Source organism: Meles meles, chromosome 6, assembly GCF_922984935.1.
Source record: "Meles meles chromosome 6, mMelMel3.1 paternal haplotype, whole genome shotgun sequence".
NCBI classification, from domain to species: Eukaryota; Metazoa; Chordata; class Mammalia; order Carnivora; family Mustelidae; genus Meles; species Meles meles.
Genome location: NC_060071.1, coordinates 35771891 through 35789162, shown reverse-complemented (window position 1 = coordinate 35789162; position 17272 = coordinate 35771891). Strand labels below are relative to the sequence as shown.

At 37.1% G+C, this 17272-nt stretch overlaps 1 protein-coding gene across 2 annotated transcripts in view; it reads left to right on the top strand.

Moving 5' to 3' along the window:
- Positions 1 to 17272, top strand: part of ARIH1 (ariadne RBR E3 ubiquitin protein ligase 1) — a 121938-nt gene that overhangs the window by 54886 nt on the left and 49780 nt on the right. The window lies entirely within an intron of this gene.

The following is a 17272-nucleotide window of genomic DNA, read 5'->3' as shown; positions in this document are numbered from 1 at the left end:
ATTGGGCATGTGTCATCACAAGTGGTATTTCTGATGTTTTGGCCTCTGAAAGCTGGATGTATCCTACCCCTACGGCAGAATGAATTCCTCACAAATCTTCAAGTACCATGCTTTTCACAAACTATAGGTCAGGCCTGCTAGGCCTGAATCCTTTCAGCAGGAGAGATTGGGAAAGTGAGTTGTCCTTTTTTCCCCTTTCTTTTTTTTTATTTTTTTTTCTATTTTATTTATTTTTTCAGCGTAACAGTATTCATTCTTTTTGCACAACACCCAGTGCTCCATGCAAAACGTGCCCTCCCCATTACCCACCACCTGTTCCCCCAACCTCCCACCCCTGACCCTTCAAAACCCTCAGGTTGTTTTTCAGAGTCCATAGTCTCTTATGGTTCACCTTCCCCTTTCTTTTTATGACAAAACTTTTTTATTTTAGATTTTTTTATTATTACTGTTGAAATATAGTTGACATATAATGTTTGGTTTCAGGTGTACAGCATAATGATTCAGCAGTTGTTTGCATTACTCAGTGGTTAATGATAAATGTGGTTATCCTCTGTCACCATATAATGTTATTACAATATTACTGTCTATATTCCCTGTGCTCAACTTTATTTCTATGATTTAACTAGTTTTATAACTGGGAGTTAGTACCTATTTTGCCCATTCTTTCCACCCACCTCCCTTGACAAGACATTTACAAATCCAGCTTCTGGGGCACCTGGGTGGCTCAATTGGTTCAGCTTCTGACTCTTAATTTCAGTTCAGGTCATGATCTCAGGGTCATGTGATTGAGCCCCACTTTGGGCTCCTCGAACAGTGGGGAATCTGCTTCTCTCTTTGTCCCTTTCCCTCTGCCCCTCCCCCTGCTCGTGCACATTTTCTTTCTCTCGGTCTCTAAAACAAATAAATCTCTAAAAATTAAGCTTCTGTCTGCCATTCTATTATCTTTATTTCTGTTCTTATACTTTAGTAGTACACAACTTTTAAAATGTCACCAAATTCATTTTTGTGTTGACTCAACTTTGCAACTGTTTCCTTTGTCTGACATGGGGCTTCGGTGGATATCTGTGTAGGCTGTTAGCTACAAAGCCCAAGGGAGCCCTTTTGGACCTGTGCTGTCATTGGCCCATGCCTGGCATCCTTCCATATTGTGCCTTTTCCTAATTTATTTTTTTTTTAAAGGTTTTATGTATTTATTTGAAAGAGATCACAAGTAGGCAGAGAGGCAGGCAGAGAGAGGGAGGGAAGCAGGCTCCCTGCTGAGCAGAGAGCCCGATGTGGGGCTTAATCCCAGGACCCCAGGATCATGACCTGAGCTGAAGGTAGAGGCTTAACCCACTAAACCACCCAGGTGCCCCTCCTAATTGTTCTTTAAAACCCAACTTAAGGGGTGCCCAGGTGGCTCAGTCGTTACGTGTCTGCCTTCAGCTCAGGTCCTGATGCCTGTGTCCTGGGATCTAGCCCCATATCCGGCTCCCTGCTTGGTGGGGAGCCTGCTTCTCCCTCTTCCACTCTCCCTGCTTGTGTTCCCTCTTCCCCTGTATCTCTCTCTGTCAAATAAAATCTTTAAAAAAATTGTAGGAAAGGGGCGCCTGGGTGGCTCAGGTCATATCTCAGGGTCCTGGGATCGAGTCCCGCATCGGGCTCTCTGCTCAGCAGGGAGCCTGCTTCCCTCTCTCTCTCTCTCTGCCTGCCTCTCTGCCTACTTGTGATCTCTGTCTGTCAAATAAATAAATAAAATCTTAAAAAAAAAAATTGTAGGAAAAAAGAAAATAAAACCCAACTTAAGCTTTACTTCAAAGATGGCTATGCCTATTTCTCAAGACAGCTAATCACTTCTTCATTGGTCCTTTTATATGTGTTTAATGTATCAGCACTTCTTTTAGAGTTGTTTGTGCATAAGAACTATCTTATTCATCATTCATTGCTAATACATAACACAATTCCTAATATATAGTGTTTAGTAAATATTTTAGTTCAACCATTTCTAGGTTTTATTTTTTGTAATAGACACGTAATTTCTGTAAATTATGACAAGCATGTAAATCAGATTTCAATATATCAGGAACTAGAGAGAAAACCCCCCAAATCAAGCTTCTTTAGAATTGATAACAAGTAAAAAACAAACAAACAAAAAACCTGTATCTTCTCTATAAGGTGGGTGTTATTCAGTTAACTGGTGTGTGTGTGTGTGTGTGTGTACACACACACACACACACACACACACACCCAGGGGAAATATGTAGGTGGTTGATGACTTACTGCTTTTCATCAGTAGGTATAATCAAAGAATCTTGATTGATTGAAGATTGATTTCAATGCAGACTGTGTTGCAAATAGCTTTCTACTTTCCATTCTGAAGCTATAACACCATTTAGTGAATAATTACTAGAATCAGTGCTTGTATGTTATTATGATGGTATGGAAATTTTCTTAGCCACACCACTAATAATACATTGTTTCACAGTTAACTTCTAGGATGTGAGAGTAAATTTGGTTTGTCACAAACCAGGCTTTTACGATGGCATTCATCACTGTTCTATAGTGTAGTGGGTGTTTACTATTTAAACAGTTGAGGTGTTATCCGGGAGCATGTATGGAAAGTGGCAAATGTACCGTCTTATACTGTAGTGGTTAAGAACATAGGATATCTGCTCCACCACCTCCTAGTGTATGAACTCGGAGCAATTTTCTATTTTAGTTACTTCACCTGAAGTTATTCTGTTGGCCCTAGTCTCCCTGCTATCTTGCTACTTCATAAATTCCAAGAATGTTTTTTAATATCAGCTGCGTAAAAGACATTGACCAGAGGTGTGATGATGAAGAGGTACACAAAACCATGTATTATACACCATTTTACCCTTATAGGTAAAGTACCTAAAATAAGATAAAGTTTAAGGGAATACATAAATGGTTATTTCTGGCTCAGGTGGGAAAGGATTTGTTGATGAGATGGCATTTGATTGGGCTTGGGAGAGCAGGCAGAGTGGGAACCTGGGCACTTTCAGGAAACAAGTTGGGGGAAGGGGGTAGCTTAAGGAACATATGTTGAATGGTAATGAGATTTAGAGCAACTGGAGTACATGAAAGATAGAAGGAAAATGATGGGGCATGTTTAATAGGAAACACACTGTGGAGGACCTTGAATTCTAAGCAACTGAATTTGGCTTTTTTCCCTATTAACTGGGAAGGCTTTAAGGTTGTTTTGTGGAGAAATGTGATATAAGGGCATTATTACAGGGAAAAAATGTAGTGACAACATGAGCTGATTCTCCATCGGCAGGATGACCCATTGGAAAACTATTTTAATAACCCAGGTAAAAGAAAAATGTTGTTTTGACTTAGGAGAGTGATGGCTAATTGAAAGCAGAGTGTGGGTGGAAGAGATGTTAAGCTGGAGTTTGAACTGTGACAAAATATGAGACTCTGGGAAATTTCTGGTAATTTGGGCCATTCTATCCACTAAATATATATAGGAGAGAAATCTTTTTGATATTGGAACATCTTTTTTCTTTTTTCCTGAAGATTTTATTTACTTGAGAGCGGGATAGGGAGAGCACAGGCGGGGGAGCAGAAGAGGAAGAGGGAAAAGGGGCTCAATCCTAGGACCCTGGGATCATGACCTGAGCTGAAGGCAGATGCTTCACCCACTGAGCCACCCATGCGCTCCAATATTAGAAACATCCTGTAAAAATAAAGAATATCTGGGGTGTCTGGGTGGCTCAGTTGGTGGAGTGCCTGCCTTTGGCTCAGGTCATGATTTCAGGGTGCTGGGATTGAACCCTGCTTTGGGCTCCCTGCTCATTGGGGAGCCTCCTTCTCTCCCTCTGCCCCTCTCCCCCACTTGTGTTCTCTCGTTCTCACTCTATCTCAAATAAATAAAATGTTTTTAAAAAATCAAGAATATCAAAGTATTAGTAAAATAGGAATTAGAGGGTTAAGGCCTAAGAGAATATGGAAAACTAGGGAGATGAGCCAAGTATTCCAGTCTGCTTTGCACTGGAAATATATTCTGATCTAGGAGAAGTAGCTAAGAGTAGCAAAGGTGGCTGTGATTTTTCGTTTTAATTTTTAAATTAACATATAATGTATTATTTATTAGTCCCAGGGGTACAGGTCTGTGAATTGCCAGGTTTACATACAGGTGGCTGTGATTTTTATTGGCCGTTTGGTTGTGGGGGGGTGGGGTTGGAGTCTTAGACCCACCAAGAATGAGGGTCAGGTAAACCAGCTCTTCTAAAGATTAAAGGTAGTATTCATGTCATGTATGCCCCAGAAAATCTTAAGCCTTGAATGTGGATTAAGATGGTCCCAGACTGGGGTGCCTGGGTGGCTCAGTGGGCCTTTGCTTTTGGCTCAGGTCATGGTCTCGGGGTCCTGGGATCGAGCCCCGCATCGGGCTCTCTGCTTGGCGGGGAGCCTGCTTCCCCCCCTCTCTACCTGCCTCTCTGCCTACTTGTGATCTCTGTCTGTCAAATAAATAAATAAATCTTAAAAAAAAAAAAAAAAAAAAGATTGTCCCAGACTATTAATGTACCCAGGCACTTGACACGAACAAAAATGTCTTCTAGGGAAAGAACATTAAGGCCTCAAACTACTTCCCCAAATTATTTTTTTAAATTAAAACATAACAACTTGAGATTCCAGTTATTAGAATTGTCAGAACTGGATCAATAGGGTATACCATCAGCAAGAAACTAGAAAGCATGAACTGTCTTTTTTTTTTTTTTTTAAGATTTTATTTATTTATTTGACAGAGAGAGAGCAAGTAGGCAGAGAGTGGGGGGAAGTAGGCTCCCTGCCGAACAGAATGCCCAGTGCGAGGCTTGATCCTAGGACCCTGAGATCCTGGCCTGAGCTGAAGGCAGAGGCCAAACCCACTGAGCCACCCAGGTGCCCCAGTATGAGCTGTCTTAACCATATGAAAAAGGTTTTCTTATTTTTCTTTTATTATTGTTAATTTATTTTTACCTTATTGTGTTTTATGTACTCAATTCATAGTTCCATTTCTTTATGTACAGCTCATATAGGTATAGTACCAGTGTTAAACATTGAAAGCACCTGTTGAAATAAGTCAAGTGTAACTGTGAGACTGTTAAGCACGATCTGGTTCCAGCAAAGTTAGGAAAACGACTCAAAAAAGAATTTCTATAACTAAAGAAAGTAAGCAAAATTAATTCAGTGACTTATTTTAACAGCAGATTGGATAAAGCTAAGGAGAGGCTTAAGGTATTAAGAGATCAAACTAAACCACTATCTAAATTACACATACACTAAAAGATGGAAAGTACAAAAGAGAAGTTAAGAAATGTAGGGGATATAATGAGAAGATCTTACTGAGTTTTAGGAGAGAATGAGCCAAAGGTAGTATTTGAAGATATAATGGCTGATAATTTTCCAGATTGATGAAAGAAAAAAATGCCCAGAATTTAAGAAGCCTAACAGTTCCCATGCATAAAAACTACTATTTCACTGATTCTAAGATATTTTATTTTGGTTAAAAGTTGACTGCATCTTTCAATTGATGGCACCTTGCAGTCCAACAAGATTGAAATACTCACTTAAGTGAAAATTTTCCCATTTCACTTTCTGGTAAGATCATGAAATTTCAGTACCAAAGCATTTTAGATTTCATAAAATATATGGTAAAAAGAAACCCCCCCTTTTTTTCAATCCACATTTCAATCCACATTTTAAAACGTAGTAAACCTACAGAAACAACAGGAAAATAGTCATAAAAGCAAGATGCAAGGAAGATTATTTTCAAAGAGTAAAAATTTGTGTATATATTTTATGTAAATAGACAAAAAATATATAGAAAGTATATATATTCTTTTTAGAGAACAGCTGACTTAACAGCAGTAGTGGAAGTAATGGTAGGTAGATAGGTAGGTAGGTTGTCAGTAGGTTGAAAAACATGCCAATTTAGAATACGGTGTTCAGGGGCACCTTGGATGCCTCAGTGGGTTAAGCCTCTGCCTTCAGCTCATGTCATGGTCTCAGGGTCCTGGGATCAAGCCCCGCATTGGGCTCTCTCCTCAACAGGGACCCTGCTTTCCCCCCTCTCTCTGCCTGCTTGTGCTCTCTCTGTCCCAATAAATAAGATCTTAAAAAAAAAACAAAACTGTGTTCATGGAAAATGTTTTCATAAACAGTACCATCTCTTAATTACCATAAATGCCTTTATGTTGTAACTAACCTTTGTATTCTTTTAAGTCAACATTTTGAGTTATATCAGTGTTTCAAAGTTTCAAATATTCATTTTATTTAAGCAGCGATTTGAATATTAAGGGAGAAATTGTGGAATGTAGTCTAAGTTGTACGTAGGAAGTAGAGTTTATAACCTTAAATGCATTTTTTTTAAGGATTTTATTTATTTATTTATTTGAGAGAGAGAGAATGAGAGTGAACATGAGAGGAAGAAGCAGAGCCCCTGCTGAGCAGGGAGCACAGCCCCGGAGACTCGATTTGGGAACTCCAGAATATTTAAGGAAAGTAATGAACTAAGATTTCATTTTAAGTCTCAAATAATGAGCTAGACGTGTCACAATGGGAAACAAGCAACAAGAATAAATTCAGAGAAATTACAAGAGGAAATAACAGCAGAATTTAATAAAACAGCAAAGAAATGTATAGTGGAGAGGCTCACATAGCCAGAAGATTTTTTTTTTAAGACTGATTTAACATTGATACCCAGGTGAGATTAATCTGGAAAAAAGGCACAAATAACTAATATCAGGAACGAAAAAGAATGTCACTTTGAATCCTGCCCATACTTTAAAAAAACTTCTAAGGTATTGTGGATAATGTTGTCAAAACTCGAAATTTTACACGAAATGGATAAATTCTTAGAAATTTTGTGATTTACCGAAATTGACTTGAGAAATAAATAGAGAAACCTATATGAGCTATCACTGTAAAGTGAAATTTTCTGTAAAGAAAAGTCTAAGTCCAGATGTATATACTGGAGAGTTCTACCAACACTTAATGAGATACTAACTCCAACCTTATATTCTCTAACCTTAGATTCTTTTAGAAAACAAAACAAGGACCCCCCATCTTTCCAACTGAAACATTACTTGTCAGTTTCTCTCATTTACATAGGTGTTAAAAATAAAACCCACAATACTTGCAAATGAGTTCAACAATACATAAAAAGGAAAATAACCCAGACAATTCTGATTTATCCCAGGAATCGTAGGTTGGTTTAACATGAAACAATTCACTATGGTCACTTGAACAGATTTTTTTTTTTTTTTTTAAATATATTTATTTGACAGACAGAGATGGCAAGTAGGCAGAGAGGCAGGCAGAGAGAGGAAGAAGCAGGCCCCCCGCCAAGCAGAGAGCCGATGCGGGGCTCGATCCCAGGACCCTGGGACCATGAGCTGAAGGCAGAGGTTTTAACCCACTGAACCACCCAGGCACCCGACTTGAACGGATTTTAATGAGAAAAACATTTCAGTAGATTTAAGGGAGCAGTTCCTATCAGTCATCATTCATGATTTTAAAAAGGAGTCATTAGGAAAATAGGCATAAAAGGGAAGTTTATTAATCTAGTAAATGTATAAAAATACCTTTGGGAGATATTATAGTTCATGCTGAAATGTCGAAAAAATTTCCCTGTTAGATAGAGTTCAAAACATGGATATCCGTTTTCACTTCTGTTCAACATAATACTGAGGATGATCCTAGCCAGTGGTAAAAAGTATCATAGTGGTAAAGCAGATGATAAACAGTATTCACTGATGATATGTATTATGTACATAGGAAATCCAAAGGAGTCTATAAATTGAGTTAATTTAGGGAGACTTGTAAAAAAAAATTTTTTTTTTCCTGCCAGTATTTAGACACATATCTTTGACCCAGTAATTCCACTCCCAGGTGTATACCTAGTAGAAAGAAATATGCACATCTAAATTGAAAGTCCTAAGTGAGCTCATAGCAGCATTATTCATAATAGCTTCAACCTACAAACAACCCAAAGATCTATAAATAGGTGGATAATTATGGTGTATTTCTGTAATAACTTCAGCAAAAAAAAAAAAAGAGCTGCAGCTGACTACATAGATGAATCTTAAAAAGCATCGTATTGACTGAAAGGAAGACCTCTAAATACGTATGTCCTGTATGATTTTGTTTATATTCAATTCAAGAATAGGCAAAACTAAGCCGTATTGTTTAGCATGCATATTTAGGTGATAAAACTATAAAGAAATAGGATAGTGATTATGTCTCGGGGGAAGAGGAGTTCGTTACTGAGAAGGGATGTTTGGAGTTCTGCTTCGTGTTCTGGGTTGGTTATACACAGGTGTTTGTTTTATAACAATTTGTAAGCTGCCCATTGCTATTTATGCGCTTTTGTAGAATTGCCATTATATCACAACAAAAATAACTTTTTAAAACACATGCGTACATATAAGAAAAGGAACAACCTTGAAAGGGAAGGGCCGGTTTGTTTTCTCGGTTGTTTTAGGATTCATAGTACCTTTGGTTACCTACAAGTAAAGCAACATTTTGCCAAGACAGTTTCTTCACTGCCTTCCTGGGCATCATGTCATATCCGTCCTAAACTTTGACCATGTCAGCTCATTTTATCAGTCTGCGATACACCTTTCTGGTTCCTACCATGTCAAAGCTATACTGTCTGGCTTTTGAAAACCTTCCATAGTTTCACTCTATTCTGTATGTCTGTACTTACTCCTCTATACTCTGTCAGGATGCCCTTGACTATTCAGGCCCCAGTCTTCTCAGGAGCTATATTTTGTACACATTCAAAGCACATATTTCGTTCTGGGGTTATACTCACAGATGTAAACATCATGTACAGTTCCCTATCATATGCAACTCATCTGATGCCCCTAGGATCTCCTTAATCTCCGAATTCTTAACACATTTACTGTTAAGTCATTTTAACTTCTTGAAGTTACTTGCTATTTTCTATACTTAACTAGCATTCTTCTCCCACCTCTTGTATACTTAGCATGTCATATTGAAGTAGCTGTCCATCTCTTCATGGCCATTAACACAGCGACTGACCAACACAGTTCCCACATATAGTTAACTTAATATATGAGGGAACTATGTAAAAATGGATATTAAATATATAGTGTTTTGTATTTTGATTCCTTATTCTTAGTTTTAGCATAACTAGATTTTACCTGAGGACTCCCATTAAATATATTGAGACATCATTATCAAAATAATAAAATGATATCATTTTAAAATATTTTGTATGCATTTTTCATATTTCTCTCCCATTGGAATCAGATCCACTATTGCATGAAGCAAGTAGTTTGGTTCCTTTTATTTATTAAGTTGTGCTGCTCCTGTGTAGCAAGTGGAAAAGACCATTGAGCAGAGCAGAGGGTGTAGACATTTCCCTTGCATTCACATATTTGGACAGAGGGCACAGAAGCCACTGTGTTTTCTTTGAAGTAAAAAAATCATTTTAGAAAATAATACTGGTCCTTGTCATTTTGGGGGCCATAGTCTCTTTTGAGAGAATAATAAAAGCTTTGAAGCTTTTCCTCAGGTGCGGGGAAGTGTATGTGGAGAATGCACATGTATACATACGTTACGAAGTTCTGGATACTGTAATGTTCTTGAATATTCAGAGGCTTTAGGTTAGAAGAATTTGGTAAATTGAAATAATCCTGATCAAGCCAGGGAACATGGATAACTGCCTGTGAGGGGAATAGTCATTAGTTTCTTCTTAAAATGTCTGGCATAGTTTCAGATCTACCTTAAAAATTCGTATGGGAATAAAATTGTATTTCTCAGAAAAGCCTTTTGATTAGCAAAATGTTTATAATGGTTAAAGCTGGATGAAGGGTATGTGGGTGTTCAATTTACTGTTCTTTTGACTTTAGTATATTGAAATTTTTTAAAATGGGGTGGGAACCTTTTGGGAAGATGACATAGATTATTGTGTTTCTGTTACAATTGTGCTAATTCAGGCTTAGAAGGAGTTATCTTCCATCTGTATCACTGAGATTCTTTTCTTAATATACTTGCTTTCATCATGGCTCAGAACCAAAAAGTATAAAGTATGAAGGCAGAAAGTTTCTCAAAAATAATACCATATGATAAAAAAGAATGAAACCTTGCCATTTGCAACAACATGGGTAGAGCTAGAGAGTATAAGTCAGTCACAGAAAGATAACTACATAGGATTTCACTTAAGTTACACCTTCACTGTGTAGCTTAAGAAACAAAAGGAGCAAAGGAAAAAAGAGAAGCAAACCAAGAAACAGACTTTTAACTATAGAGAACAAACTGGTGGTTACCAGAGGGGAGGTGGCGGGATGGGTGATATAGGCAATGGGGACTAAGGAGTGTCTGTTATGATGAACACCTGGTTTGTATGAAAGTGTTAAATCACTGTATTGTACACCTTAAACTATATTACACTGTATGTTAACTGGAACTTAAATAAAAACTTTTTTTAAAAAATTACATAATAATGGGGAATCTGGCGGGCTCAGTCAGTAGAACATGTGACTCTGGATCTTGGGGTTGTGAGTTCAAGCTCCATGTTGGGTGTAGAGACTATGTAAAAATGGAATCTTTTTTTTTTTTTAAATATGCAGGGCGCGTGGGTGGCTCAGTCATTGGGCGTGTGCCTTCGGCTCAGGTCATGATCCTGGGGTCTTGGGATCGAGCCCCACATCAGGCTCCCTGCTCAGTGGGAGCCCTGCTTCTCCCTCTCCCACTTCCTCTGCTTGTGTTCCCTTTCTCACTGTCTCTGTCAGATAAATAAATAAAAATCTTTAAAAAATAAAAAAAAATTTTTTAAATGCAATAAAATTTTTGTGCTGCAACTTGTTTAGTAGCTTCTTTGTCAGGTGGTCTTTGCTCAGCAGTAATCAAGCTCAGGATCATGTGTGTTTTTTTGTTTTGTTTTATTTTGTTTGTTTGTTTTAATTAGGTTGATTTTCTCATAGGAGAAAAGTCTTAAAATCTCAAAAAGCATTTTTAAAAAATACATGACCAATAATATTTATTTAGCTGTAAACCACATATAATATACTAATATTAAAATGAGAACTAAACTTATTTTTTATATTAGCACAGAAAAACAACAAAACGTTTAAAACAGTTGTTTTTTTTTTTTAACATATAACATTATTAGCCCCAGGGGTACAGGTTTGTGTTAAAACAAGTTCTTATAGACGTGTGTGAGTCCTCATTAGATCTTTTTTCTTATGAGGGCCCAGTCTTCTTAGAAAAAAGATTTTCTAACCCTAAGTCCTTACTTTTCTATCCATAAGTTTTAGTTCTCTGGAATTCTGAACTTTACATGGTAGAGGTTCGTATGTGTACCAGTCATTTTACATTCTAACTTTAGTCCTTTTGAAAGAATACCATTAAAAACCACATTCTACTTGAAGAGCCCTTTTTAGATTTAAATTTTTACCGAAGTAACACAGTTTCTTAAAAGTCTAGTAGTTTTAAGGGTTTTAAATGAAAACTGTTGCTCCAGAATTTTAGTCGCATTCCCTGGAAGAGAAGAACTGTTGGCTTTACTATTTAATAGCATGCTTAACTGCTCTCCTATACTGCATCTGCTGGCTTCTTTCTATGAAATATAGGATTAAGCTTTGAAACTAATATTTACATGTGGGAAAGCCTTCTCTCCTGGTGTATTTTTTACTCTGTGGTTCAGTTGTACTGAACCTTTTCAGTAAGACTCCTTTTCATACCCTATTATTTTTGTTTTTCATAAATATAATTGCAGCTTTTATTCATCCATATGATTTAAACAAACTTAAACTGTTCCTTTGCTCCTTTGATATTTTTGCCCAAGTATACCTTTTCTAAAAGTAGAAAAATTACACCATTAGAAGCAGGTTAATAGGACCCAAAGAATAGTTGAAATCATAATTCCTCGTAGAGATGTTGGTGTCACAGACTTTTTTTAGTGCTTTATTAGAACTATAGTTAAGGTATACACAGTTAAGGACAATTGTGACTGTTCTGTTGCCTTTGAAATTAAAGTCTGGTATCCATAAAATGCCACACAAGAGTATTGAAACAAAAATGATTTGGCTATTTAGAAATAGAAATGTGTGTACATGCATATTATATATGGACAGACACAGTGTATTTGTATACATTTTCATATATTTGTGTTTTTGTTCCCTCTCAGACTACATACCATTAGATAATTGACTTGTTATAAATATATAATGGGAACATTAAAAATCTGTAAGGAGGGGCGCCTGGGTGGCTCAGTGGGTTAAAGCCTCTGCCTTCGGCGCAGGTCGTGATCCCAGGGTCCCTGGATCGAGCCCCACATCGGGCTCTCTGCTCAGCGGGGAGCCTGCTTCCTCCTCTCTCTGCCTGCCTCTTTGCCTACTTATGATCTCTGTATAAAATCTGTAAGGAGGCTTGAACTCTGAACAGCCTCGGAATATACAGTAGAGAAGCACACTGTATAACTTTAAATTAGCTTAATCTTTTTGCTTTTCTGATTCTGTTTTGAAAATGAGTACTTACTCAGCAGTGGTGTTTTTATGAAGTGTGAAGACATAGAGGCTTTTAAGATAAACTCCAAATGACAAAATTAAGTATTGAAGTGGCAAACAGTGATGCCACCGTCATTCAGAATTCAAAAAGAGACAGTAGCCATCTATGTACACTACCGGCCATGTCTCCTTTCCCCACAATCACACACCGTTCTTGGGCCATAACTGTTAGTGCCTTAAAATTTCATTAAAATTGTTTGGTATATTTCTGTCTAGAAGTCAAGTAAAATGAAAAATTAAGATCTAGATCTTCTGGAAAGTTGGCTAATTAAGTGCCAACTTGCTTAACTATGTTTTGGCAAACATGTTGAATGAACAGAAAACCCTAGAAAGAGAAGAAACCTCTCCAGTTGCCCTTCTAACAGTCGTAATCTAGAGAAGTCTAGGCCATGTGATAGATGAGGTGGGGTTTCTTTAATTCTACCCTTCCCTGACTGAGGAAAGACTGCACTGAAGGAAAAACCACACTGCTATTCTTATTTTTCTTTTCACTCCATTTTCATTTTCATCAAAGGAATGGTTTTCTCAAAAGAGTAGGTGGCAAGAATTGCAGGAAAGGAGGGAAGCAATGTCATACGATAAGCTTTGCAGCTGTTTGGTTAAGTTACTGAAGCACAGAGAAATAGGTCTTAACTGGTTAAACTAGATACCTGGACAGCAGTGCTTCACACTGAATTAGTCTCTTCATTTTGGCCTGCTTCACATGAGGGAGGATAAGTGAGTAGGTAAAGTATGGAAGTTAAGAATCCACACATATTCTTGAGCATAGTAGTCCTTAATAAAATTATCATAATTAGAAAGAAAAAACTTCTTTGTTCCCTTAAGGGAATTAAAATAAATGTAGACTGTGAGATGAGGCATCGAAGATGAATTGATAAAACAACATACAAGATAAAATAACGTACAAGATAAAAAGGAAGCTGATGAAACTAAGAAAAGGAAAAAGGGACAAGTAATAATCTCACACAGTTTAAAACCACGTTGGCAACAGCAAGAAACAGAGCAGATACTATGGAAAAGAGAGACACATAAGACAGGAAAAGGACAAAGAATTAGCAGATGGTAGACACGGAGGACAAGTTAACAAAGACTGAGTACAATTCCAGCAGGGCACAGTCTGAATGGCATTTTGAATGCTAAGATAAAGCCTACAGAACTACTAAATTTCAAGAAAGAAGAAAGAAAACAATTATATATATATATATGCCAATTGAAAAAGGATTTTAGTTATAAAATTAGAAAAATTATTTTGAGGGGCACCTGGGTGGCTCAGTGGGTTAAGTCTCTGCCTTCCGCTCAGGTCTTGATTTCAGGGTCCTGGGATCGAGCCCCGCATAAGGCGCTCTGCTCGTGCTCCCCCCCACTTTCTCTGTCTACTTGTGATCCCTCTCTGTAAAATAAATAAAATCTTTTAAAAAAATTATTTTGACCACAGACTTCAATAACAACAGGTACCAGAAGGAAATGGATGCTGTCAATATAAAGAATATTGGGGGAGGGGTGCCAGTGGCACATTTTGGCAAAAGCAAGCATTTGAGGGGCACTTGGGTGGCTCAGTGGGTTAAAGCCTCTGCCTTCAGCTCAGGTCATGATCCCAGGGTTCTGGGATCGAGCCCCACATCGGGCTCTCTGTTCAGTAGGGAGCCTGCTTCCTCTTCTCTCTCTCTCTGCCTGCCTCTCTGCCTACTTGTGATCTCTCTGTCAAATAAGTAAATAAATAAAGTATTTAAAAAAAAATAAAGTAAGCATTTGAGTTATGTCTGAGTATTTAGGTAATCAGGTTAAGAAACAACAAAAAACAGTTTTTACCATTCTTGAAAGGAAGGCTATATAATGTAAAAACAATATATGTAATTAGTGAAACAATTACATAAAATGATAACCAACTAGGATAAGTCAGACTTAAGTACTGACTTTATGTTTAGTGAAAATAAATTAGGTTTCAGTATTTCCAAATAACTATTACAGAGTCATGGTAGACCATGTAGGTAATAAAAACAAAATTTTAGAATGTTAAATTTCTTGTAAAATGGAACTTAAAAGGAAAAGATTTCTAGGCCCACTGTGCCCGACAATATGAGTGGATTCTTAAATTTCCTGTTCTCTTTACCTCTACAGTATTTGAAAGTTCTCCGTAGGCTTCTAGAGTAGCTAAAGTTGCTGATAACCCCATTATAGTCTGAAATATGCCTAAAGCAAATTTGTTTGTTTACAGATTTGTTACTATGGATTATTTTAAGAAGTTACTCTAAGTCAGTTACTCTTTAAAAATTTTTTTGAATTATAATAAGATTCTTCTAGACACGGGGGCTACAGCAATAATTAGGTCATCCTTTTGGGGTTTACACACCAACAGAGAAAACATAGATGATTACTGAGTTGGTTATGTGATTAAGTGTTGCGCAGGAGTACAGAGTACCACTAGGAGGTTATACAGGAAACCGTTACCTAATTTCGGGGCTGCAGTGGGGAGGAACTGAGGGTTAAGCTGAGACCTAAAGGTAGGAGGAAGTGTTTGGGGTAATTGAAACACCCTTCAGCAAATGGTTAGCCATTTAAATTAAAATGAAATGGAATTCCAGGACTCCTAAGTGAAGCCTATGTGAAGCCGTGAAGCCGCTGCCCTTGGCTTGGGTCTATTTTCCGGAGTCCTAGGGTTCTTCGGTCCCTCATCAGGCTCCTTTTCTTGATCAGTGGGGAATCTGCTTCTCCTTCTGCCTGCCGCTTGCTCTGCTTGTGCTCTCTCTCTAATAAATAAATAAAATCTTAAAAAAAAAAAATGAAAGGAATCCCAGCTTTATTCCTTATTTACACAAAAATAATTTCTTTGTGAATTCAGCAGTTTTAATGGAAACCGTTTAAGCCTAAATAAATCTTGGATGAATTTTTATAATCTTTATAGATATTGAGATCTTGTAACGCTTAATGTGAAATCCAGAAATCACAACAGGGTTGCATGATCAGTATGCCTACATGAAAATTAAAAGTGGCAGTTAAACATCATTAAACAAGGTTGAGGGCAAATTAGAAACTGGGGTGGCGGGGGGGGTGGGGGGGCGCCGAGAAATTAGTCCATGAGACAAAGAGTTACACTTTCTCTTGTCATACTGAACTCATAAAGTAATAGTAAGAACTTCACAGAAAAATGTATTGAGCCTCACTAACAAAGAAATGCAAATTAAGTCTAGATACTTTCCCCCAGTCAGATGGGCCTGGATTTTCATCTAGAATTATTTATGTGTGGCACATCTAAATGTCCCTTAGTGTAAGGCTTGGAAATACTGAAACCTAACTTATTTTCACTAAACATAAAGTCAGTACTTAAGTCTATAGTACATACCTACAGTGGGATATTATGCAATGATGAAAACTAATGTTCATTGACAAAAATATCTTAACATATTGTTTACTGGAAGTTATAAATCTGGAGTAAATACTATTTAGATGAAATTACAGACACATGTCTCTTTGGCTGTGTATGCATAGAATGGTGTCTAGAATGATCACCAAAGTATTAGGAGTTACTAATTTCATGTAGTCAAATTTGGATGGCAGAAGTTTGTCTCTTTTGAGCAAGAATATCTTTTCTAAAAACAAGGTCTTTAATTGCTTTGCCTGTTCATATTTAATGTTAGCTTAATATACTTTCTACTTTTTAAATAAAACGACATCTTAGCTTTTCTGAGGGATAATTAGGAGGAAAGCATTTGATTTTCTCTATATATTTTAATGAGCTGAGTCATCAATGACAACTTTATTTGCGTTCCCCTTTTATAATGTACTGACATTTTGATTAATGATTTGATCATTTCATTGAAACATTCTGTCATTATTTATAAAGAGATATTTATTAGTTTTGGGAGAGTGATGTGATTTTTTCTCATCTGAGTGATTTTCCTGTAGGTACAGTAAGTGCTTTGACACAAAACCTGAACAAGACCTGAATTAAAAATAATTGGAAATCCCCTTTGAGTATCACTTATTTTTTAACTTGAGAACCTCTTGTTTGTATGCAAAGAACATTGCAGTTATTGAAACCTAGGCTTTCTAGGCTAAAAAGTAATTGACCAGATTTTTCATTAATATTTTTGTTAGTTTACTGATTCACAGATTCAAAGTTTTTTTCTCTGTTGCTTTTCCCTTTATTCTAAATATTCTCTACATTCCCTCTGTTTTTTATATTCTATTATGATATTTTGGGAAGCCAGCAACCATGTCTCATCTGGATTAATGGGAAATACTGTGCTTAGTATTTGCCACTGTCAAGAAATTTGAAGTTCAGTTGAAACTCTATGGATAGTACGCAGCATACCATGCTCTTAATGTCTTAGTGAACTACTTCTGTACATTTAGAAACATTTTATGAAAAGCTAAGTATAGGGGCACCTGGGTGGCTCAGTGGGTTAAACCTACTCTGCCTTTAGAAGCTCAGGTCATGATCTCAGAGTCCTGGGATTGAGCCCCACGTCCTCGGGCTCTCTGCTCAGCAGGGAGCCTGCTTCCCCCTCCCCTCTCTGCCTGCCTCTCTGCCTACTTGTGATCTCTGTCAAATAAATAATCTTTTAAAAAAATTAAAAAGCTAAGTATATAGATTATTTGATATAAGAACATTTTAAGATACACTTTGTTTCCTCTTTCCTCCTCTTTGCTAGTAAATTAAAAATTATTTTTAAAAATGTTTAGAAATGAAATTTGTTTTGTAAAATGAGACACATGTAAGGTATTTGTAGGGTAAGAAATGCTTG